The sequence below is a fragment of the Lissotriton helveticus genome, chromosome 4_1, assembly GCF_964261635.1.
Source record: "Lissotriton helveticus chromosome 4_1, aLisHel1.1, whole genome shotgun sequence".
NCBI classification, from domain to species: domain Eukaryota; kingdom Metazoa; phylum Chordata; class Amphibia; order Caudata; family Salamandridae; genus Lissotriton; species Lissotriton helveticus.
This window is the reverse complement of record NC_136063.1, coordinates 1,636,773,620-1,636,798,628: the sequence shown is the minus strand read 5'-3', so window position 1 is coordinate 1,636,798,628 and position 25,009 is coordinate 1,636,773,620. Positions and strand designations below refer to the sequence as shown.

The 25,009-nt window shown below is 43.1% G+C and overlaps 1 protein-coding gene across 2 annotated transcripts in view; it reads left to right on the top strand.

Moving 5' to 3' along the window:
• The window catches only part of STAC (SH3 and cysteine rich domain), a 1,007,531-nt gene that overhangs the window by 789,380 nt on the left and 193,142 nt on the right, over positions 1-25,009 (top strand). The gene's annotated exons all lie outside the window — the stretch shown is intronic.

Below are 25,009 nucleotides of genomic sequence, written 5' to 3'. Positions count from 1 at the left end.
ACAACCTGCTGGTTGCATAGTCATCTCTGCGGCAGGTACATTGCCTATCTAAATAGCCATAGTCCTATTGGAGTATGCGAGCTGCAGGTTATTCAACCGATCTCTCAGTCAGACGCCCAAACCCCTGAGCTAATTTATACAAATTAAACCTGTAGCTTCCTCCTTGTGCACTTCTCCACTACAAGTGTCCACCACACTGTGCTGTTGCCGCCACCTTATGCTTTCCGAATTGGAACATCAGTGCAGTGTGGAGGTTATGCTCATTAAATAACTCTATACTAGAATTTCTATGCTTTTTACTGTGCTAACTAGAACTGCATCATGTAAAGTCTGCAAATGTCTCAACACAACGTTTCATAGAGGCAGACTAGCTGACTTTATGCACGTCAAGCCTCCGGGGAGGGGGTCTGAAGATGCGACACCGCACGCTGTGAGTAGTGAAAAAGAAGAGGGCTCACATGATGCACCTCGCCTTCCACACTAAAACACCTTAAGACAACAATGTAGGACTGCTCCTCCTCTGTCTGATCCTCTGCTGTAAAAGTATTGTTAAGCTGCAAGAAGGAATGCTGAACCGAGGTCCTCAGTGTATCAATTCCCATCTCATTTCTAGTTATTGCTAAGTGAGATCTATGTCAAGATCTGGAACCTTCGCTCCCTGTAGGAATGACTCCAGCTTGATCTCAATGATGGTCTTACACTTACTAAAGGGCCACCGAGGCAGCCCCTGCTTCATCTCCACCTCTGCTACAAAGATGGCAGATTCTTTTGATAGTATACTGATCCGCAACACTCAGCTAAGTCTGGGAAGTTCTCTAAGAAGTCAATGATCTTAACTGACAGCTTAGCCTTGGCGTCTGCAGTAGCCAGTGCTTTTTTAAATTGAGATCATATGAATTACTTTTTTTCAACTTTGCTTTGGTAAATATTAGATGACTCGACTCATAACACATGAATGATGTCAGAGAGAGAAATCAGTGGGGTATTTTGAGAGGGAATGTGTTAAAATGATGAAGGTGCATATAAAGTAATATAAAACAATATTTAATATGGTACTCCCACATTTAGTTCACAATAAATGGATGCGATTCCTAAGTTTCTTTTGCACTCATAATGGTTGTTTAGATATTACCTTTACACGTGTTGCCTCTATGCATCTTATACCCCTAGAGAAGTCAAGATGATATTCACGTCAGCACTGGAAATATGGAATGCAACAGAGGTTAAGGGAGTGTTATTCTCTCAAAGCAATGTACACCCTCATACAGAGGAATTGTATCTATTAAATGTGAATTCATGCAGATGGCAGGCATGAGTGGTCAGGGATAAATTTAGGTGGTGAAAGGGAAAATAAAATGTAAGTCCTAGTCCCCTGTACTTGGGAATTTAGCATTAATTAAATGTGTGTTTTTGCTTATCTCACTTGTAAGTGGGTGCAAAACCTCTGGTAACTGTCTGCTACTTCTAAAAGAATGCGGATGGGAGATGCTATACGTACACCCTTGTCAGCAGTTACCACAGCCTTTCAGTGTTTTTCAGACCCTCTGTGTACCTGCTTAAGTACATACAGAAACATAAATGGCTTAAGTAACTTTCAGTGCAACTAACAAAAATGTTATTTTATTTTGGGGACTATGGGCCAGATGAACAAACCCATTTTGCGATTGCTAACCCTGCAACAGCCAAAATCAAAGGGTTTATGACTGTAAAATGGCTTTCTTCTGCTTACTAAACACATTTTTCAACTAAGAAAAGCCTTCCCGACTCACATAATGTGTTTATGTAATCCATTCCGAATCGTAATTACGAATGGGTGTAAAAGGGGACCCCTCCTTATTATAAGTTGCAATGGAATGTAGTAATTGGTTGCAACCAGAATTGTGGACATTCGTAGACAAGTTACCAACACTGATTCACAAAGGGAAAGGTTTCTCATTGTGGCTCCTTCGCCTTTGTGAATTCTGTCAGGTGACCTTAGGCCTAGGGGGTGAAAAGCAGGGAGCAGTGCTTGCTCCTCCTCAGGTTTTCCCAAATGGAAACCTTTATTGTAGATCCAGTACCTTCAAGGAATACGTGTTGTGATTAAGAAATTCTGGGCCCGATTCACAGAACTAACTTAAGACAAAATCCTAAACTTACTACTTTTGGTATTCACAGAAGTTAGGATTTTGTCTTAAGTTTGTCTTAAGACAGACTTAAGACAAAATCCTAACTTAAGTCTGTCTTAAGTCTGTTTTAAGACAAACTTAAGACAAAATCCTAACTTCTGTGAATACCAAAAGTAGTAAGTTTAGGATTTTGTCTTAAGTTAGTTCTGTGAATCAGGCCAAAAACTTCCCATTCGGGAATGAACACACGGGGACATTGGTCGGCTGTTTCTTGCTGAACACCATCCCTATGTCTGGAGCCAAGAATAGGGAGTTGCAGATAGCAGCCTTTCTTTTTAATAGTCGGTAGGCAGGTCATTCTGCGACCTGCTGAGTTTTTGTGATACAATCCTTAAGTACATAGGGCCCACATGCATCATTGTTACATTTTGCACTTCCTAATTTGCGAAAAATAAGGAATCGCAAATTAAGAAGTGCAAAATGCTATGCATCATTATTTTCGGTATTCATTTGGGATTCGGTAAAAATCGCAATTTTTACCGAATCCCAAATGAATACCGATTTCTTAAGTAAATTTTCGCAATTCCCATTGATTCCTATGGGCCAAAAGGCCCATAGGAGTCAATGCAAATTGCGAGTGGCACTTAGAAAATTTCATGGGTGCAGGGGGGGGTCCAAAGGACCCCCCCATGCACCCCTGAAATGTATTTTTCGCATCATGTTTCACACACACATGTCCTAAAGACATGTGTGTGTTAAACATGAATGTTGAAAAAAATACTTTTTCACCATTTTAAACACTTTTTCCAAATTTACCGAGTGGTTCAACCACTCGGTAAATTTGGCACCCTAATTGCGAATTTCCACTTGTCAAAGTAATGATGCATTGCTTTTAAGAAGTCGCACATCTGCGACTTCTTAAAAGCACCCGCAATTTTAGAACTCGCAAAAATATTACGAATTCTAAAATTGCTTCATGCATCCCAAAAAGCACTTTTGCATTCGCAAACGGCCGATTTTAAGGAATCGCACCGTTTGCGACTACAAAAATGCTTGATGCATGTGGGCCATAGGCCACATCACAAAATCAGAGAGAAGTCGCAAAAATCGATGTGCCGTTTGCAAGCACTTCTTTAAATCTGTTGGCCCATTGTGTCTAAATTATCTTTGGGAAGCAGGCCCTATCGGAATTTGTCACCTTGGTCCTGCCAGGACGACCCATTACTCTTAATCTGCTATCAAAGGTTTTGTGTTCACTAGAATCGGGGCAGCTCTGGTCATATGTGGCTTTGAATCAGTCAATGTCACACGTGCACACATTGTCATTTTTGTATCCTTGAAGATTGGGATTAGCTATTCCTTTTAGGGGATGGCACAAGGGCAATACAGTAGAAGACAAACCACGTGATCGTCAATCGTCAATATGTCATAAAACAAAAAATTAGTCTTGGGAAACCTTTGTTTCGATTTCTTTTGACATGTCTTTCTTTATAATGGTCTGCTTCTCATTACAATATTCGTGTAGGTTGAAACAAATAACGTTGCTTAATTTTCCAGTTTATTTACATCCCTCCCATTATATACAAATTAAAGTGGGTTACGGCAAGCACACACCCAATTTAATGTATTTTATAACAAGAAAATATATATTTATTAATTTATTTTTTTAACAAGAAAATAATTTTTTATTTCACCCTTGTTCCCTTTTTATAAACAGGCCTTTTTATCTATATTCCAAATCTTCAGTATGTCAATGTCGGGCAAAATGCTCCTCTTCTTTTCAAATGTCCCCCGAGCAATGTTCTCATGACATGATAAAAAGCTTTCTTTAGGTCTTCAAATATGAACAATAGTTTATTTTTTGTTAAGATTAACATAATTTAGAACTAGCTTTTAGAGCATTAAACGCGGTCCACATATATTCAGAAATGTAGCCCTATGCACAAATTAAAAGCAGTATACCAAATATCTTAAGTCAGCAATAACATAGAAACACTAAACGATACTTCTATGAATCATCTTTTGATAATAAAAAAATATATATATATATATATATATATATATATATATATTTCTATCAGTTTTCACTTGAGAGTGAAATGAACATTTTGGTAACCGGATTGTGAAACTATGGAGAAGGGAGGAATCATTCTTTATATAAGATGTGGGTAAGCACCCTTCTCGTTCAGCAACCTATCACCTTGAGGTAGACATTGCTTTCTCGCCTGGTTTCGCTGAGGAATGTTTACCTTTGTCAGCTCGGAAAGTATTAGGGCCTCCCTCCGAAAAATGAACAGCAACACCAATATCAGCATTATAATTAAGAAAACTAAAGCAAATTAGGTGATAAGAAAGCAATGTAATGATGAAAAGAAAAGAACAGTTATGTCAATCTGATGTAGGAAACCAGAGATATTGAAAATGAATAGTGTGGTGCTTGTTGCATTGAAAGTATTATATAAAGTGAAAGATGTTCAGGCTGTGTGAGAGAGACAATTGGAATTTGTTTTTCGCACTGAAACATTGCAATGCTTCTCAGTTTAAGAAAATATTAGTTCTTGGAAAACTGTTGCCATCTCTTCTGGTCATTGCACTGGCATTTGAATGTTCCTCTGTTGATAATCCCTACATAAAATTACATTCAGTTCGGGGAGTGTGGTGCTTTATTTCTCATATTTGAAGTGCACAAAATGATCTACTATTTCACCGTTTTTTTTAGTGTTGATATTTTTTATCATAATCTGTTCCTTGTGTCATTTCCTTACGAGACTTACATTTTCTTTGAGGAATGCTTTACGATCTTTCCTTTCATGATCAAGCTTGATTACATGCTTTTCCGGCCATTTGCAATTCTTACATCAGTTATGTTATTGTTGGTGCTAACCACGAGTGTCAGGAAGTATATTCAAGTGATCTGTCGGATAGTTACTTAACCAATATAAACTAATTAATGGACACAGGATTCAGAGGTTCATATGTGGATCCAATAGGATTCCAACACAGGCAAGAAGCTGACCCACCTTTTCCATTTCAAATTATTTGCAATGCTTACATTTCAAGCATGGTTAGCATTTTTCATAGCTGAGTGACTGGGTGCGGTGCAGGGGGTATTGTGATCCCTTAGTGTGGCTGAGGCACATAGAGGCAGTACTCTGATTCTACTTACGTCAGGCTCCCTTAGGTGAAGGAAGGGATGGCAGCAACAGCTGATCCTCCGCTATGCAAGAGGAGCATCACTCCCCCAAAAGTGTCAGGAAAAAAATAAATAAAACAACACTCGTTTTATTATTCCTTCCCTGCCTAGTCTTGAGGGTGGAGCTTGGGGGGTGACAGCACTGAGGGGACCCTTCACTATGCATGACGGTTTGGCCGACCGTCTCAGTTTGGCCAAACGTTCATGCACTGTGAATCTCTCTCTACAACCCCAGCTGCATTGCTGGGGTTGGAGAGAGCAGGCACAGACTCCTTATCTGTCCTGGAGCACTAATCAAGGGGCTCTCAGGTCAATCCTGAAGCGGCTCTCACGTGAGAGCAGCTTCAGGATTGGCCGCAGTGCAGGCTGGGAGCCTGCGCCTTGAAGGTAAGTTTTTGTTTATTATTTTTTATTTTGCCCCCCTCCTTTCATGGTCCAAATGCCCCCTCTAAATGCCCCCTCATGCCCGCCCGGCCGACCCGCAACTTGTCACAAATACCGGGTGCTACTGGAGGGCAGTCATCACAGAGTGTCTGCACTGTCTGGACTTAGGCTGCACGTGCACAGAAGGAACTTTGTACTGCTGTGTGATAGCAATGAATTGCAATTCTCATTAGGCCACAAACTCTTGTGGGTTCTAGTGAGACAGCAGCCTTTCAGATGATTTCGTATATCTCTCCTTGTAGTACACAGCATTCTTTGCTGGGCAATCGTGCTACAATGTTACTGCAGTCAGGTCCCCACTACAAGGATTCTAGATGTGATTCTAGATTTCCTTGCCATGATCCATTGCTTACTAAATAATTGTTGGACAGTGGATTACACAGAAGTATTTTTATAGTTGTGTTGCTCATGAAAACAAATTAATTATCTGAACTGTTAGGACCGGGGTTATATTCTACTAAGGTAACCATGAGACGAAATAGAATGGATTATTGCATATATTTTTATGAATGTCATGTACTCCTTCTATGGAATTCAATTAGCAACTATATCTCCTCTTTCTCAAGAGAATGTGTAGTGAAGTTTAGGTAGCTATCCAAGCAATAGAGAAAAATACTAGTGATATTTATATTTGAGATACCTATTTTGTGTATGTTTAGTTTTCAGGAATTACCAGTCTCGTATAAAAAAACAGAGAGTTGGTTACGAAGAAATAGGTTTATCTATTTACAATTACAACTACGCATGGTAGCGTAAACGTTATTCAAGATATATATATATTTTTTTATAACTGTGTTAATTGATTGAAATCACAGTAGTACATTACATGATTGAACGACACATTGCATACTTTCATCGAAATATTCCAGTAAAAACATTAATCAAGAATTACTCATTACACCTCTCCTGCCAGTCTCTCTTACCTGCGCATTTCCATTTCAATCGTGGGTGACACATATAGATCTCCCCTGTGTTTGTTCCACTGTGACCAGTTGTTATCCCATTTCTTGGGGCATCCACAAGCCTTATAGACCTCAGTCTTTGCCAGCATATATCTATCCATTTCTTTGACCCATAGGGTGACACAAGGTGGGTTTATCCCCCCCCCCAGCCCTTAGCCAATTCTCTCTTTACCAGTGTGTAACCCAGCGTTGTGAATTGCTGCTCAACTTCCGTTAGCCTCCCAGATGTTTAATAATCAGAGTTGTGGGGTTAGTGTTATATCTTTTCCCAGGGCTGTGGACACAGAGTCATGGCTCCCTCCCAAAGGGGGTGTCCCCTGGCGCAGGACCACAATGTATGGTAAAATGTGGCCTTCTGACCACATCCCCTTACATATCTGTCATCAGGTTTGGACCATATCTTGGACAAAACTGTCCCTGTAATATATTATCGATGGAGTATTCTAAGCTGAATCAGGCGAAATCTCTGAGTGATAGCTGCGTCACGTGGGGACATCAGTGCTGACCGCCCGTCTTCATCCTCTTTAGTGCCTATGTCTTCTTGCCACCGCTCCCTGAGCTTCGGGAAGGTGTCTGGGAGGTTGTTACTCAGCTTCTTGTAAGTTAAGGATATTGCTTTCGACTTGAGCGGCCCATCAAGCAGGCGATCTTCCAGGGGTGATGACTCCAGTATGTCTTTAAAAGACGGAAAAGCTCCCTGAAGCGCATGTCTGATCTGTAGGTATCTGCACATTTCTCCCTGTGCCAACTGATATCGTGTCTAGAGATCACTAAAAGTTAGTATTGCCCCCTTTTTGACCTGATCCCCCACTGTTGATAACCCGATGAGGTCCCATTTATCAAATCCGGGCTGATAGCCTAGCCTTCCCAGCTTTTGAGCAAACCACAGTGGCGTGGCCAACGAGAGAGTGCCTGCCCATCCCAGCCGAGAGGTGACTATATGCCAAATTTCTAGTGTATGTTTGGTCGGTCCGAAGAACTTCCCCTTTTCCTGTCAGTGGTGTATAGAGCCCCTAGATATCCAGAGCGGTCAGTTTGGTATCTGTTGAGGGCGTATGTTGGGTCGTCCGGGGGGTGATATATTCAGTGGTTAACAGTAACCAGTTGCGCCGCCCAGTAGTATCGTTTTAGGTCCGGGAGGGCAATGCCCCCATCGTACCAATTTTTTGTCAGTTTCTGCCACGCAATTCTGGGGGCCTTACCGTCCCATAGCAGCGTGGTAATCTCACCCTCAACAACTCTAAAGTACGAATCTGGGACTTTGTGGGGACAGTTATGCAAAACATAGAGAAAGCGAGGAAGGGCCAGCATCTTGAAAAGTGCCGCCCTGCCCGAGAGTTTCAAGGGCAGGGTCCTCCAATGCTTCACATCTGCTCACAGCCTGGCCAGAGGCGGGGCCAAATTCGAGTCCTAAAAACAGACTGGGTCCGAGGTAACAAAAATCCCCAAGTAGCGAAATCCTTCAGTTACAACCGTTATCGCACATCGTGGCGGGAGACGCGGCACGTCTCCTTTCAACGTAAACAAGACTGATTTGCACCAATTAATCGCGTATCCCGAATATTCACCAAAATTTGTGAATATGTCCAATACCACACTAATCGATTTATATGGGGATGCCAAGTAAAGTAGGATGTCGTCCGCATAGAGCAATATGCGGTCTTCTACGTCAGCTGCCCAGCGCATGCCACGAAACATCAGGTCCCCGCGTATCAAGGCCGCTAGTGGCACAAGTACAAGGGCGAAGATCAGCGGAGACAGTGGGCACCCCTGTCTTGTGCCCCTACGGAGTTCAAACATTCGAGATGTAAAGCCGTTAACTCTCACCCTTCCCAATACCCCAGTATAGAGGAATCTCTCCCAGGCCACATATTTGGGGCCCAGCCCCGCACTCTGTAGCACCTCGAATAGGTATGGCCATTCTGTGGAGTCGAACACCATTGAGGCGTCGAGGTACAGTATAGCCGCGTCTTCTTCAATGTATTGTCTACGGGCCATTGCGCTGTGTACACGATGTAGGGTGAGGGCCGTATTTCGCCCTTGCATAAAGCCCGATTGGTCTGAGTGGACCAATTAAGTAATAACTGTCGCCAATCTATTTGCCAGAACTTTTGCTAGTATCTTCATCTCCACATTAATCAGCGAGATCGGCCTATAGGAGCCACATTTGTCCTTTGGTTTACCTTGTTTATAAATAACTACAATAGTGGCTAGTCGCTGATCCAGTGGTAGCTGACCCTCTTCTAAGCTCTCCTCATACATGGCTTTCAGATGTGGCACAGTCAGAGAGGCTGTGGCCTTCAGAAACTCTACCGGGATGCCGTTAGGCCACATTGCTTTTCCGGATTTAAGTTGTCCCAGGGGCTTGCTTATTTCTTCTGTCGAGATGTCTGCCTCCATAGTTTCCCTATCTGTCTCTAAGAGGCTTGGAACATTGTTGACTTTAAGGAGCTGGTGGGAGTCTTCCACTGTATAGCATGTAGATGGGGAGTATACCCTCTCAAAGTAATCGGCTAATTGTTCCGCTATTGCCTTTGCGTGTACTACTGTGTCTCCATCCGGCGTCGTCAGTTTATGGACCCATCTGGAGCCTTGCTCCCGCCTCTCCAGCCATGCCAATGTCCTGCCCGCCCTGTCCCAGAGCTCGTAGAGTCTGTGTTGGGTTGCAGGTTGCTTGGCTACCATTTGTTCCCTAGTTTTAATCCAAAATTCGTCCTGTTTCAGGAGGAGTCTATGACTGGTGTTCCCGGGTGCGCCCGACCCAGCCGCAGAAAACAGGCAGAGGCAATCCTCCCCCACCGCGTCCTTTCACCGCCCCAGTGCCGGTGCGGTACTTTGTACTGCTCATCAGGCCGCCAAAGTCGCGGCCGCGCTCCCCTCCGTCCAGGCCCAGAAGCCGGGGCCCTGCGTAGTCTTACGTGTGCCTGGGCCTCAAGCAGAGCGTGCCCTCGGTCGATACCTTTATGCCTTTTGCCCCGTAGCCGCAGTAAATACGCAGACTATTTATACCGCGGCACCGCCGCTTGGCAGCCTCAGCCGTCGCTGCCTCGCAGGACCCGTGTGCGATTCTGTCTTCACCGGGGAGCCGCCATCACCGATCTACTCGGGGCGGGTCAGAAATGGCGATATCTTTGTTATCGCAACGCCGCTTCCTCTGAAAATCTCCCAGGGGGGTCCGTAGACGGGTCGCTATTGTATCAGACTTAATTTATGCATGGATGGCACCGGATAATGAAGGATTTTCGTAAGGCAGGTGGGAGCTACGTTAGGCAGTGGCCATTTCGGACGGCTGCTAGCCACGCCCCCTATTCAAGATATTTTTGAAGTTCACTACATCAGACAAATCTGATTGACCAGCCAAAGTGACAAGGCAGAGTGGTGGATCACATGTCTGTTTTCTTTCTTATCCATTCTCTTAATCCACATGAACCACTATTCATCAAATCCCTGTGTATGTTGACGCTGGTGGGGGAGGTGCGAGACGGAACAGAGTATAGCTCTCAGTGGATCCTTTAAGGAATTGGGTTTTTGCGAGACATGGGTGTTAGCCCTGGTAAAGGAGCAACCACAATCCTTGTCAGGTTAAGGCACAAGCATACCCCAAATGAACATGTGCTCATCCCCTTGGTGTACGCAGAACAGTCAGGCTTAAATTAGAGGCAATGTGAAAGTATTTGTGCAATACTTCAAACAGTAAATCAATGGAAACACACCACAATAACGAAAATTAAATGAATAGAACTGGAGATATTGAATGTTAAAGTTTGTAGTCAAAATAGCACCAAAAAGTACAAAGCGCTAATTGGGGATATCTGGTCACGCTAGACTTGGACAAATTCACAAGTTTAGGCTGACAGCAATGGAGCACAGGCCAGCCACAGGGACCCAGTTAGGTCCACTGAACAGAGTATCTTAAATCCTGGTTGCGAAGCGTTGCATGGATTTGGGTCTAAGATTTACCACGCAGCCGAAGAGATGCATCGGTTCTGAAATGTGGTTAGGCTGCAGTGCAAGGTTCTGTTGCATTGTCATCTGGCATTCCATCAATAGGGCCTGCGATGTGAAGTTCGGTCCGGATGCAGCACGCAGCTGGTGATGCGTTGGTTCCAAGGAGTTGCCAGGCTGCAATGCGAATGGAGACGATTTAAGGCATGGGCAAAGTGGGCTTTGGCCCAGGTCCCCAGCCTTTCAGGGGGCCCCTGATACAGCCAGCTCTATTCTGCAGAGAGGCTTGCCCTGATGACCATGAATAATTCTTAATCAGATTGATTTAAATACTGTTCTCTTCTAATTTATTGTTTTATGTGGGTGTTGTGTGAGACTCAATTATTTACATTTTGCAGAGGAATATTGTGTTCATGTTTCATGCAACAGCCATAAAAAAGTTTCTTTAGATAAAAAACAGGACCTCACATAAGAGAAATGGGAGGGTGTCGCAGAGATATGCAGTAATATTAGTGAGCTGCTGCTGTGTAACAATATTAAGATGAAATGTACACATTCATAATTTGGAGGAGTGTGTCTGTGCACTAACAGTGACCTGCCCAAAGAGGGCATGAAAGGGCCCAGATTGGATCATAAATTCATACAGGCCCGGTTCTAGCAGGGGGGCCGGGTAGGCCAGGCCCACCTAATCATGACCTATTACCCATCCAGTTCCGGCAGAAGAGGCAATCGAGAAGGCACCTGTTAAGTGCTTCCTCCATCTCAACTTTTGAATGTTGTAATGCTTTTTCACTGTCTTTGATATTAAAATTGGGCAGTGTGTTTTGCAGTAGAGGTTGGCGAGGCAACAAATTAACAGGGTGATCCCCAGAACCGAACCCTGAAAATGTTTGCTATGTAAAGGATGCAACAAACATCATGTAAAATGTGACACAATCTTTTTTCAAAATTCAAAGAAGGGTATTCTTTTTAACATATGGTAGCTTTGACATTAATAAGTTTCAATTTAGCGCTGCACTGAGAAGTACTTATTAAAAGTAACAATTTTTAAACATGAGCTTAGTCATTCCTGCCCCTCGACCTCACAGTGGTGACAGTGCCATTAGTGAACCAACAGGTAAGATAGTTGTCTTGTGGACCCTGTATGTGTCTGAGATTATTGTAAAGGAACATTAGTCTATTAAATCAAACACAATAGTTTATTTTATAGTTGGTTTCTGATTCATGTATTTAAAAATGAATATATAAAATATGAAGAAAAACAAGTTTTGGTGAAATAAAATATTTGCCCAAAATCACACAAATTATGTGAGGAAGTTGCAATTTTTCCTTGTTTTATGTTCTCACTTTATACAAATCAGCCACTACATGGCTATCCATTTGTCTCTCCTTATGTTAATGCTTTGTTTTTGCTTCTTTGTGAAGTTTTCTGCAGTCATATTTAGTGCGAACTCGACCTAAAGGTATTAAAGCACTTTACATGAACACCAGCTACATTACACAAGGTCACATTCACTTCATTTAGGCACTGGAGATTTACCCAGAATCACAGGATGTTGAGCCAAGACTTAAACGCAGCTTGTCAGTTCCAAAGTTGGAAGCTCTCGCCGTAATGCCACATCCTGGGTCGATTGAGAGTGGCAGATAGAAGGTACATGAAAGTTCAGATTGTTCTGGGCTAGAAGTTCCAGGAGCACCTCAAGCCGAGCCAGGCTTCAGCACAAACACAGATCAAGCTTTCAGTGAGTCCCCCATCTCTAGTTGGGAGAGTGGGGGACAGAGGTTTACCTGCCAAGGATGCACCAGGTACAGTGCCACTAAGGCCTTCCGAAGGGCTTTGGCACCTTAATTATGATCTGTGTGGGGGTTCTGACAGTGTTTATGTATTTTAGCTTGTGTACGATGCACGCAGTAATATACTGTAAGATGGGGCATGGGTTATACTATTCAGATAGTAGCAGTGCATGCCTCGTTGGATGAGCAACCCCCTGGGTGAAGGAATCATACATTTCCCCCAGCAATTAATGTGGAAATACAATGCCCAATAGAGTAAGGGCCTGATTCACAAATGTATATGCACACTTGTGTGCAAAAGAAAATAACATTCCTAGGCAACAATGGACTTAGTGAATATCAAGTCCTATACATAGCGCATGATTAATCAGAATAGACTCAGTGTACTAAACAACAAATTAAAATTATTAATCATTTTATTTATATTGCTTAAAATGTTTTTGAAAATAAAAATCCATACTTATACATAAATAACACCACATGAAAAATTATCACAAGTACATTGATAGTTAGACAATAAATCAACCAATGTACACGAAATCGATAAACTAAAAACTAAATCACATTATATAAAACAACACAGAAGATGGCTCTAAACAGTTGTTATTGGTAGACAGATGTTAATTTTCTACGGGCGTTTCGGCGTACTGGACGCCTTCTTCAGGAAAAGCCACAGGAATTCTTTGGAGTTGATAAGTTGACGCTTCAAAGTGATAAGCAGCGTCAGCTGAATGCAGCAGATGACTTGGGAGGAAAAATGTTCTGGTCAGTGCTGGTACGCGTAGAGGTATGCAGCCTTGGGTATGATAACAAAAGTCTTGGTAATACCTGATACGGCTAGGGATTTCCAAAATACATGTTCGTTGTAAAATCGAGCTTGAGTTCAAGTCACCGAAAAATGAGGAAGGAAGCGCGTGTTCTTTAATTATGTCCTTCCGGGTATGTCCTTTCTGGCTTGAATTTAGGGTGCAAAAAATACTGGGTTGAATACTGCCGACTATCCCTTCTTTGTCCAAGAATCAGAAAGCCGAATGCACACTTGTGTGTAAATTTAAAAAATGTTGTATTCACAAACTATGAGCTTATTTATAACAGTATTTTCCTGACTCTGAGGATGCCTCAATTGGGGTGGAGAGCTCTGCATATAAAAATGTAAGACGTGCCTAACTTTTTATGTGCAGAGCATCAGCCATGAATGCGGAGTTTCAACAGTCGTAATATTACAATTCGTAAAATTAAACTTGTAATTTATGAATACCAAAAAATAGCAAACGTATACAAACATGTTTACCTTTTGAATCGGGTGCTAAGCGTGTCTGTCTGTTTTCTGCCAAATGCCGAAGTGAAGTAAATAACTTATCTCACGTAAGATATTAAGTTGGGCTGAATCACCAGTGTGGCAGAGTTACAAATTTGAGGATTTCATATTCTGATATCTTATTACATTACATTGCACATTCTGTGGTGATAGTCAACGCCACTGGAATTATGCAAGTATGCAATGTTATGGCAGGGGTATTTGCCACATTTAGCACATAATCAATCATCTGCTGCATAATCTGCAGATTTAAAAAAACAGTCCTAGCTCAAAGGGTTCAAAAGTTACTGCAATAGATGTAGTGCAGTTGAAGACCCTTTGAAAAGGTTGCCTGTTCACCTTTCAGTGGGCTTATTGCTATAATTCTTTATTAAACTTGTATTAATGAGGTACAACCTTGGCCCAGAGAGTGTTAACAAGTATATAAAAATAATATAATAATGAAGTAATTGAGTTAACAGAAAGGCGACTATCCCTGGGACTGTTAGCACCTTGACCCACTATGATGGAAGGGGAAGAGCAGGAGGACTGTATTGGCCCTCCTCTAACGTCTAATATAATTAACACCAACAGACATTCATCAATCCAGAGAGGTGGCTGTGAGTTGGTAAATAATGAGGGAGATAAGGACAACGAAGCCTTCACGAAAAATCAAACCATGACCCCCACAAAGGACATTGTTCCAAATAAAGATGTCTCCCCAGATCCAACAACCGGGGCTAAAAGAAAAAGAACTTTGGCCAAACCAACCAGTTCGAAGAGGAAACAACCATCACACTCCAAACCACAATGCACAGCCCTGAGTTCATGGAAACAAGGCACGGTTTCTCCGGCGACCACAGCAAATATGGAGCCTACTGTTGCCTCAACTGACACCATTGTTGATCTGACCCCACCAGAAGATCTAACTCACTCTATTTACACGCAAACTGAGCATACAATTGCCCCACCAACTCGCATCAGGTCTGGTGACATTTTAACTGACACTATAGTGGACATGGTATACGAACGTATGAAAAACTTGGTGGATAAAAACTTTAACGCTCTTTTGAAACGTCTAGATCGTTTGGAGGCTTTGATAAATAAATCAAACACACATAAAAGTACATCTAAAGTCACAACCAAATCAGGGGGGTTCAGAATCCAAAACCTTCTGGCGTAGCAAACTTAAACACGCAACAGCAAATGGTAAATTCTATATCCTCCCCTCTTAAAAATGCTAGTGCAATGTGCGGTAAAGCAAAAGAAAGTCTACCCCCTAAATCTATCTCCAGTCAGAACATCTCACTTTGCACAGTGCACACTAACAATAGCAACAGCCTGCATTGTAATACTCTTCAAGCCAATCCTCCTGTCACCAATAACTCCACAATTTTGCCCCCCTGGCGGCCCAACACCTTGAGCACCATTTCCATTGCAGATAACTATGATATAGGGCTGCTCCTAGAGCTTGTGGGTAATGTTCTTAACCTACCGCCTGCAGCATGTCCCTATGTTGTAGTCTTAGCAGGCTAACCCCCTTTAAGAAAAAAACAAACTGAGACCTGGGAACAACTGCGGAATAAAGGCGCCGATTGGCTAGTTAAACACAAGGGCCTTAGGTTGGCAAATGTTAGAGAGATACTAATGGTGGGCAGGGTGGGCTGGGTAGGACCCTCACAAAAGAACATCAAAGGAGACTGCGTTGTTATCAATTTTAGGCGACCGTTACTGGTAAAATTGTAACTGTCAGCACAGGAACATAATAATAACCCCCCAACCCTCATTTGTTCGCTGCCCCTAGGTTTTTTCTATAAACCAACCCTGGGCCTAAATACCTTTGCTATCCCCTCACACACCATGCATAACAGGTTCTCTGCTTTGTCTGGTCTAGACAGCCTGGATTGACTGTCTCCCTCCCCAACACCAGCTACACCTACTATCACTGGAACATTGTTAGACCCTCCTTTCGTTACTACCCCTGAACTAGACAATTCAAATTTGCAGGTGCTTAGCTGGATGGTTGCAGGCCTAGCCTCTAAACTATGCTCCACAGACTGGGTTAACACAGTCCAAAAATATGACATCCTAATGTTCCAGGAAACATGGTGCACAAAGGAACTATTCTTAGAAGGGTTCGAATGTCTTAACGGTATTGTACCGAGCCCTAAAGCAGGCCACCCATTAGGTAGACTCTCAACCTGGATTAATATCTCAAATGGTCCTAGACGTTGATTCTAAATACAGGTTTTTTATATTCAATGAAAAATAGATTATTTTTCCTTTTATTCCTCATGCGATTGAATCCTGCAATGGAAAATTTTGAAAACAATAGCCCAAAACATTTGTTGATCCAACAGACCACACATGAACCTTAGGTATGTCTCAAAAAAGAGACTCTGTTATTTATTATTCACTTAAAAAATGATCATCATGGTTCTTCAAAGTACAATTTTTACATCTGAAACAGGGGGTTACTATCAAGTAGCGTGCAAAGGATAGAGTGAAGGTAAGTGCTGTTGTGAGTAAAAAGACCAAGAAGGTCTGAAAAGGTGAAATAGGAACACAATAAAGTCTTTGCTTTAGTAGGACTAAGGTTGATGAATTCTTAGCAAAAACAATGAGCCTGCCCTAACAATATCATTCGCAAAAAATGTTATTCTTTCTTGCTGTACCACGGTGGGAAGTTCATCCGTGTTCTCGACCAGTTTCTGGCTATCAGCCGTCATCAGCCAGGATATCTGGGTCGAAACGTCGACAACTTTATCCCCCCCGAGCCTGCACCTTTTTGTCTGCCCCCTCCCCTCTTCCCTAAAAACGAGAACAAGGATGAACTTCCCACCGTGGTACAGCAAGAAAGAATAAAAATGTTTGCGAATGATATTGTTAGGGCAGGCTCATTGTTTTTGCTAAGGATTCATCAACCTTAGACCTACTAAAGCAAATACTTTATTCATGATTCATTTTTTAAGTTAATATTAAATACCAGAGTCTCTTTTTTGAGACATACCTAAGGTCCATGTGTGGTCTGTTGGATCAACAAATGTTTTGGGCTATTGTTTTCTCTGTTTATTTTCAAAAGTTTCCATTGCAGGATTGAATCGCATGAGGAATAAAAGTAAAAATACTCTATTTTTCATTGAATATAAACAACCTGTATTTAGAATCAACGTCTAGGACCGTTTTGTCTGTAACACTTGATACCCAGGTCCTTTCACTTCCGCTGGGTCACCCCGTTTAAAATAATGGATTAATATCTCAGCAGGTGGGAGCATAAAGTCTCTTGTGAGAAATAACGTTAACTTCCAAGCTATGATTTATACATGAGGGGCATCAATTTGTTTTATTAACTTTTATAATAATGATTTTATAACATTACCTAACATGAATTTTATTAATTTGTTTGAGTTTATTGTTAATTTACAAAACCAGAATGTGTATGATAAACTGATCGGAATCTGTCTGGGCTGTGATTTCAATGCTATACTCCTTAAGGAAAATGGCCCAACCACTATTTCTTTGGCTTTTGAACCTTTATGTAAAAGAGGGTTAGAACTATCAGATCACCTGTCCACCTGTAATTTACTTAATGTGATGGAAATAGCGGATGTACATCAAAACAAAAATTGTTTAATACCCACTTATAGGGGCCGTGGCAGTGCCTCCACCATTGACTATGTTTTCATATCTGCCACATTGGAGGATTTTTTAGTTAAGGCAGAGGTCCTGTGCACGACGCAGGGCGACCATAACCCAATTTTAGCAACAATCACATTTTAACCTAGACCTAGCCTTGCTAAAGAGCCCGGGGCAAGGAATTTAGTGGCCTCGACTGACAAACTAAGAGTAATATGGAAAGGCATTGATAACAAAGTATTATTTGCTAATATGATAAAACCACACCCACAGCTCATTGAAACTTGTTTGTCATTTAGCGATTCCAACCCAAAGATTATTGAGGGATTTAGTAGCCTATGCGCTGGCAGTAAACACATGATCTCCAGACCAGCTTTAGACACTAGCGAGAAACCTAGATGGTTCAATGGCACCTGCTCGCGAGCAAACAGAGAACTGTGTAGCATTGGCGGCTCCACCAGGGACGCAACTCTTGCTAAGTTATTACGCTCCCGTTACAAAAAAAGCAGCCAGGCAACGAAAAGACGAGCTTCTGAAGAACGTTGGGATAACCTTGCCTGTGCTGCTACACTCAGCGATGGAAATGGCTTCTGGTCTGCAGTCAAAGCCATGAGATCTATGGGCCTTACCCTTACTCCCTTAAGTTGTAATATAACCAGTGAATCATGGGAAGCACATTTTCTAGGATCTAAACAGCCCTGCCTCAGACTGAGGACACGTCAAACAGTCCTCCAGCCACTAGGGTTTGCATATCGGTGCCAGAAGTTGAGGATGCCATACAGCAAAGCGCAGGCAACAAAGCCCCAGGGCCAGATGGACTTTCTATAGATCTTATTAAACATGAACCGGATTTCTGGGCACCCCTCCTACTTAATGTTTTTAACAATCTAACTAGCACTTTTATCCCAAGTACATGGTCTAGTAGCATTATTGTGCCCATTTTTAAAAAGGGAGACCGATCCAACCCTAGCTGCTATAGACCGATCTCCCTGATCGATAACACTCTAAAGATCCTCAGGAGGGTCGTGTTTAACAAAACAAGGTCTTGGACCGAAAGAGAATACATTTTAAATCGGTGCCAGCTGGGTTTTAGAAGTAAATTGGGAACAATAGAACAGTGCCTTAATTTAAATCTGATTGTTGGCAAGTATACGACAGCGTGGAAGTCACCTATTTATTTGGCTTTTATGGACCTTACCTCAGCTTTTGATTTTGTCAACAGGTCACGCTTGTGGTCGATCCTTTTAAACTATGGGTTGGACGAGGCTTTAGTTTATTTTTTGGCATACTTGCACAGGGACTTGAAGGCACGGGTAAGGATCAGTAATGACGGGGAGGTCTCAGGGGACACCATTATTGGTAGAGGGGTCAGACAGGGATGTGTACTGGCCCCTCCCCTATTTATTATTTATATAAACGAATTGCATAATGTTTGCCAGAACTCACTAATGATGTACCAAGAATCAATTTTAATGTACTCTCCACCCTTTTACATGCGGATGATGCGGTCCTAATGGGCCACACTCCGAATGCACTACGCACTTTAGTTGGGGGTTTTGAAGCCTTCATGGCAGACCTAGACCTCTGCAATAACTTTAAAAAATCTTTTATAATGACCTGTGGCCCAAAAAAACGCTGTATCAATTCAATTACCTCAGATTCTGAACACCTATTACGCGCTCGCACTTTCCCATATTTGGGTTTAGTCTTCTCTGATACTGGATCCTGGGCAGCTCATGCTGCCCATAGTAGAAGTTAGTTCCACAAAGGGACTAACTCAATCCTGAGTCTTCCTCAACCAAAACAAGCAGAGGTAGTCTTACCCATAATTAAGATCAATAAATCGCAGTGCATTCCCACCGCCACATATCAAAGTCTGGGGCTTAATAAATTGTGGTGGGATCCAAAGAGAGAGGAAAACCGATTCTGTAGGAAACTTTTAGGGGCTCAAATCTCTTCCCCAAATTTTGTGTCATAAGGAGCTAAACTTGCACCATATAGAAGATTTTATTAGGTCACGTCCAGCTATATTTTGGTTAAAAATCTGGCAAAACCCCTCAGCGACCCTGACAAGGGAGATTATCGTAGACTGCCTTAACTGCGACAAGGGAGGGTGCATACCCTGGCTTTCGGCTGTCAAAAAAAGTTTAACCAGTGTGAACCTTGAGCACATCTTCTCAAATCCACCGGACCTAGAGGGCATGAACAAAAGAGTCCTCATGGCTACATTGTACGAGTCTTATAACAACGCAAGACACGTTACAGAGCACTCCAAATCATCAGTCGTTAGGTACATGTCTCTATTGAACTCAAATAGCCTCCAAACGCATATGCCATCCAAATATCTCCTGAATATTACTGAACGTTGGGGAGAAGCCTGCTTTTTTGTCTTAGGGATGGCACCAAAAAATACTCACTCTGGTTCCCCTTGGGATTTAATATCAAACTTGACCAAATGCCCTGCCCATGTGGTACTGGCAGCAATCAAACTCTGGTACATTATTTTTTTTTTGCAAATGTTATGAAAAATACACAAAATAACACTTGATCCCGAATTTTAAGGCATTTGCCAACATCGATTATAGAGCAGCATACCGGGAGATACTCAGACTTGAGAGCGATGACCTGATTTTTCATGTCAGCTCTTTTCTGAGAGTGGCAGTCCGCTCATGTATTTCCATGAGCAATCTTTTATGTGTTAAATGCATTTGCACACATAATACTGCTCTACTGTATGCCCTCATCTTCACCTCATAGTTGGAATACTAATTAAAAGTGCTACTTGCGGTTTGGAACATCTTATAAGTTTATAACCTATTCAACTTACATTATGCTGCTAACATTGTATACAACTGATTGCACTTTACCACAATATGCTGCCATATGCTTGTCCAACCTTCTAATGTGCTAATATTTTAATGCTGCTATTTGCCCGTTCGACTGAAAATTGTAATCATGATACTGCTGTTTGTACATCATGCCCCTTTTTATCATTTGTACACAATTGTAGTCTTTTGATCCTGAAAGCTCTTTTTAACTATTGCTTTATATGGCGCTTTTAAATAAGAAACTGTTTCGTTGCTGAACTGTGCTTGTATGGATATTTGTATCTGAATAAAAAGATTATTGATCTATTGACAGGTAGTTACACATCCAAGCCTCCTCTTCATTTCTTGAATTCCACAAGAAGCTAGAGATCTGGCTTTTTCAAGTAACCACATTGAGGCCCTAGGTTTGGTCTAATCCCACACCTGCTCAGCACCAGGATACCCTCCTGGGTGAGAGAGTGCTTTACAAACCAACATGACATGACCTGACCTGACCTGACCAGAGAGAAGAAAATGCACTTTATGGAGCATTCAGTTCAAACTGGTACAAAACTGAGCTTTGGCTGGAGTATTGTTAGTCTGGATCATTGCTTTTCTTTCCCATGTTGTGTGTCTGTTTAGCTCTGCACCCACCTCCATAATATGGATGGGCTAAGTGGCAAAGTGATTCCCTCATTTGTTGCGGTCCTGCCTCTGCAAACATCCTCTGAGTATAGCACTGGCTATATATGTGTGCCAGTCCTAAAGCATTCAGTGTACAGAAGGGGCTGCACAAGCATCTGTGACCATCTCTCTAACCGGGGCACTTTGTGTAATACGGTCCCAGAAGGTTACCTGTTTGACTGCAATTAATGGCTGCAAAAAGGCTCTTAGTTGTCAACAATACTGCTTTATTTTCCAAAGGTGTTCCTGTTTTTTAATCGTCATCAATGAAAGTTCATCACAAAAGAATGAAATGAAAATAAACAGTTACTAAATTCACAATATGCAAAGAAGTAGGTGCTTGGAAAATTGCAAGGAGGAAGTAGCCAGTCTTCCTAGTGCGAAATTTCAAGGCTTAGGTGTGGTAACAGGGACCTCCTTAACATTGAACTACTACAAGAATCTGCTTGGAATCCAGGTGCTTATGTTGAAGCCTGACCTGCTGGAAATTTTAAGGGTTTGGGCTGGTGAGTATAGACATCAGCTCTTACTCTCAAATACCTCTTTAGATGTACTGTAGGACTGTTTGGAAGAAGATATGATGTAACGTAGGGTTGTAGGCTACCTCCAGAATGAACAACTTTGGTCCCACATTCGCCCACCCAAACATACCCTTGGCCCATCCAGATGAAAATTTCTGTCACCGGGCCTGAGTTCAAATCTGTTCGAAAAGGGGCACCCAACATAAGTTTGGCCAAGGGCCCCCAAAATCCTTAAGATGCCCCTGAACGTGAAGTCCGGCGTCATTGTTGAGGCTGCTGTCAACAAGTGATGCAAGGACCTAGCCTGTGAATGTGACGCACAGCCGGGGCAATGCGTTAGTTCTGAGGCCTGCGGTGGGCGATAAGGTCTTTGCAACAGGTCCAACCCATGCAGCAGAGATGCTTCAATTCTGCTCCAGGGTGTGCCACTCAGTCAAGGAGATACATCGGTTCGGCTCAGGGATGCATCGCTCAGCAGAGTAGATGCATTAGTTCCACTGGAAAGCACGTTAGGTCCACTTCCAAGGGGGTCTAGGACTGGGGTGGCACCACTTTGCAAGTTAGACCCACAGATAGCAGAGACCAAGCTCAGGTGCAAGGTTGTTTGGAGCCTGGTATGTCCCTGAGGCTTCAGATCAGGAGGCAAGCCAACTAGCTCTTGGGGTCACTTAGGGTTCTGGGTTTAATAGAATAAGGTCCAGTCCCTCTCACCCAGGCAAGAGGGCAGCAGGCAGAAGGTCAGACCAGCAAAGCAGGAGTCCAACAGAGTGCAGTCCAGCAGAGTGGCAGTCTTTCCGCAGCACAGCAGTCCTTCTTTGTGGCAGAGTATGCACAGGTTCAGAAGTGCACTGAAGTGTTGGTGTCTGAGGTCCTTCTTTTATACACAGTTGTGTATTTAAAGTCAGTAGGAGCTTCTTGAGGTATGCCTTTGAAGTGCACAGAATCACTGCATTCCCTACCCTGCCTCCAGACTAACTACAAGGTGTATGTAGCCTATTCAGGTGTAAATAAGGCTCGTCTCCGCTCCTCCCCCCATCCTTTCAGTGATGGCTCACTTGGTAATGACTAAGCTCCCATTGTGTGTGCCTGTCTGGGAGGTATACACAAAGCCCAACTGCCAACAACTGCACTCAGTCATGGGACCAGAGACAGGTAGCCACTGTTCCTCCCTGTGGAGGAGGGGAGAAGCCATGCCTGGAGATGGGAAGCACAGCTGGGGGACTTCAAACCTCATCCCCCTCTGCACTAACTTTTATGCTCTCAAAAGCGCAACTCTGTCCCACGGCGTCTGAAACCACTGTTCCTGCCTGTGGAGGAGGGGAGAAGCCATGCCTGGCGATGAGAAGCACTCTAGGGGGACTATAAACCCCATATCCCTCTGCATGGACTCCCACATGCTCAAAAGCACAGCACTGTCCTGTGGTGTGTGTGGCCGCTGTTCCTGCCTGTGGAGAAGGGGAGAAGCTGTGCCTGGAGATGGAAAGCACCGCTGGGGGGACCCCAAACCCCATCTACCCTGCAGTGACTATTATGTGCTCCAAAGGTCAACGCTGTCCCACGGCTTGTATAGCCACTGTTCCTGCCTGTGGAGTAGGGAAAAGGCTGTGCTTGGAGACGGGAAGCACCCTTGGGGGGACTGCAAACCCTATTGCCCTTGCACTGATTCTCGTGCACTCAAAAGGTCAATGCTGTCCCACGGCTTGTGTAGACACTGTTCCTGCCTGTGGAGGAGGGGAGAAGCCATGCCTGAAGACGGGAAGCACTGCTGGGGGGGGGGCTACAAACCCCATCTCCCACTGCACTGACTCTCACGTGCTCAAAAGCGTGACCCTGTCCCACGGCGTGTAGCCGCTGTTCCTGCTTGCGCAGGAGGGAAGAAGTCATGCCTGGAGACAGTAAGCACTGCTGAAGGACTACAAGCCTATGGAGGAGGGAATAAGCCATGCATGGAGACGGAAAGCACACTGGAGGGGACTACAAACCCCATCTCCCCCTGCACTGACTCTCACGTGCTCAAAGCACGATGCTGTCCTGCAGCGTGTGTAGCGGCTGTTCCTGCATGTGGGGAGGGGAGGGGAGAAGTCATGTCTGGAGATGGGACGCACTGCTGGGAGGACTAAATACATCATCTCCCCCTGCACTGACTCTCATGCGCTCATAAAGTGGAGGAGGAGACTGGGATAATTAAGATAGTACTTGGAACATAGCAGGTATTAGACGGAAGTTGGGTATCCCAGATTGGGTAAAATAAAGGGCCCAATATGATATTGAATGCCTATAGGATACCTGGGAAGTGGGACCCATTCTTATCAATCCCCCCCTATCCCTTCCATGGCCAGTAGAGTCAAAGGCGGCATTCGCACTTTGACAGCAAACACCAACAAGGTCAAGATTCTTAAGTTCCACAATGAATCCCCCTACTTCCACTTCTTAATTTGTGAAGGGCAAAGAGACTTGGATTTGATTATTATTAACTATAGTAACAACTGCTTTGACTGTAATATGGCACAGGTGACAGGGTCACTGGAGAAGGCTACGGATGACATCAGCTTCATCCTTCCCAAGCCTCTGAACTTAATTTGGATGGGCGATTTTAGCACCTATTGTTGTCAAAAGTTGCAGAATTCTGTGTGTGAATAATGGATAGTGAGGGTGACAATATTATCCATTTTGAAAATAGCAGTTATGGGAATTTGTTAAATAGAATGTTGATCACCATGAATCAATAAGTAATCAACAAGGAACACCCCCTTACAGGAACCTTGGCCAGGACTTTTGGAAGTGCAGAGAAAGAGTCCAGAATCTATTATATCATTACCTCAGAACCTCTTAGCTGCTGGTTGAATAAAATTGAGGTGAACTTTTCAAGTTTTAGTGACCACGCTTCCCTCTCTTCTGTAATGAAGTGGAAGGGCAAAAAATAAAATACATCTGTAGAAAGCCCCAAAGCCAGTCCTAGCTAGGAAGAATGGTTACATATTGAAGTGAAACAAAGTAGACAAAGAGAGTTTTCTGCCAGTGGCCCTAACCCGCAAGCAGTCTAAGGTAATGGTTTGTTTAGATTCCGACTCTACTCCATAACAGGTGACCGTATCACTTCCTGAGGTATTGGCAGAAATTAAAATACACCTGACACGGACACTCTTCTCTAAAAAGCATCCATCAGTGCATTAGTTTTACACAGTATGTACCAAATCATTGACAAATCTGCATACAGCCATACACATGGTCCCAAGAGATAACTCCCTGGTATATAGTCTAAATGCCAAGTATAAGGAGGTGAGATATGCCAGGTTAAAGAGTTTAAAGGAGGAAGCCTGGGTGAATCTGCAATTAGCATCTATGAACAAGGACAGTTGCAAGTTCTGAAAAGTGGTGAATGCCCTATTTCTAAAAGAGCCAAGTGATCCTACCTTAGAGGTACATATTGAGGAAACGGGATTGGTGACCCGCTCTGAGAAATTATTTTGAATCACTTCTGGGACACCTGCCCACACAAAGAGTCATCCCCTGGATTATAGAAGGGGACATCTAGTGTTTGACGTTGCTGAGGTAATACGAGTATTGGCCCAGTGTAGTACCCAGACGGCCCCATGTCCCAATAGGGTACATGTAGAT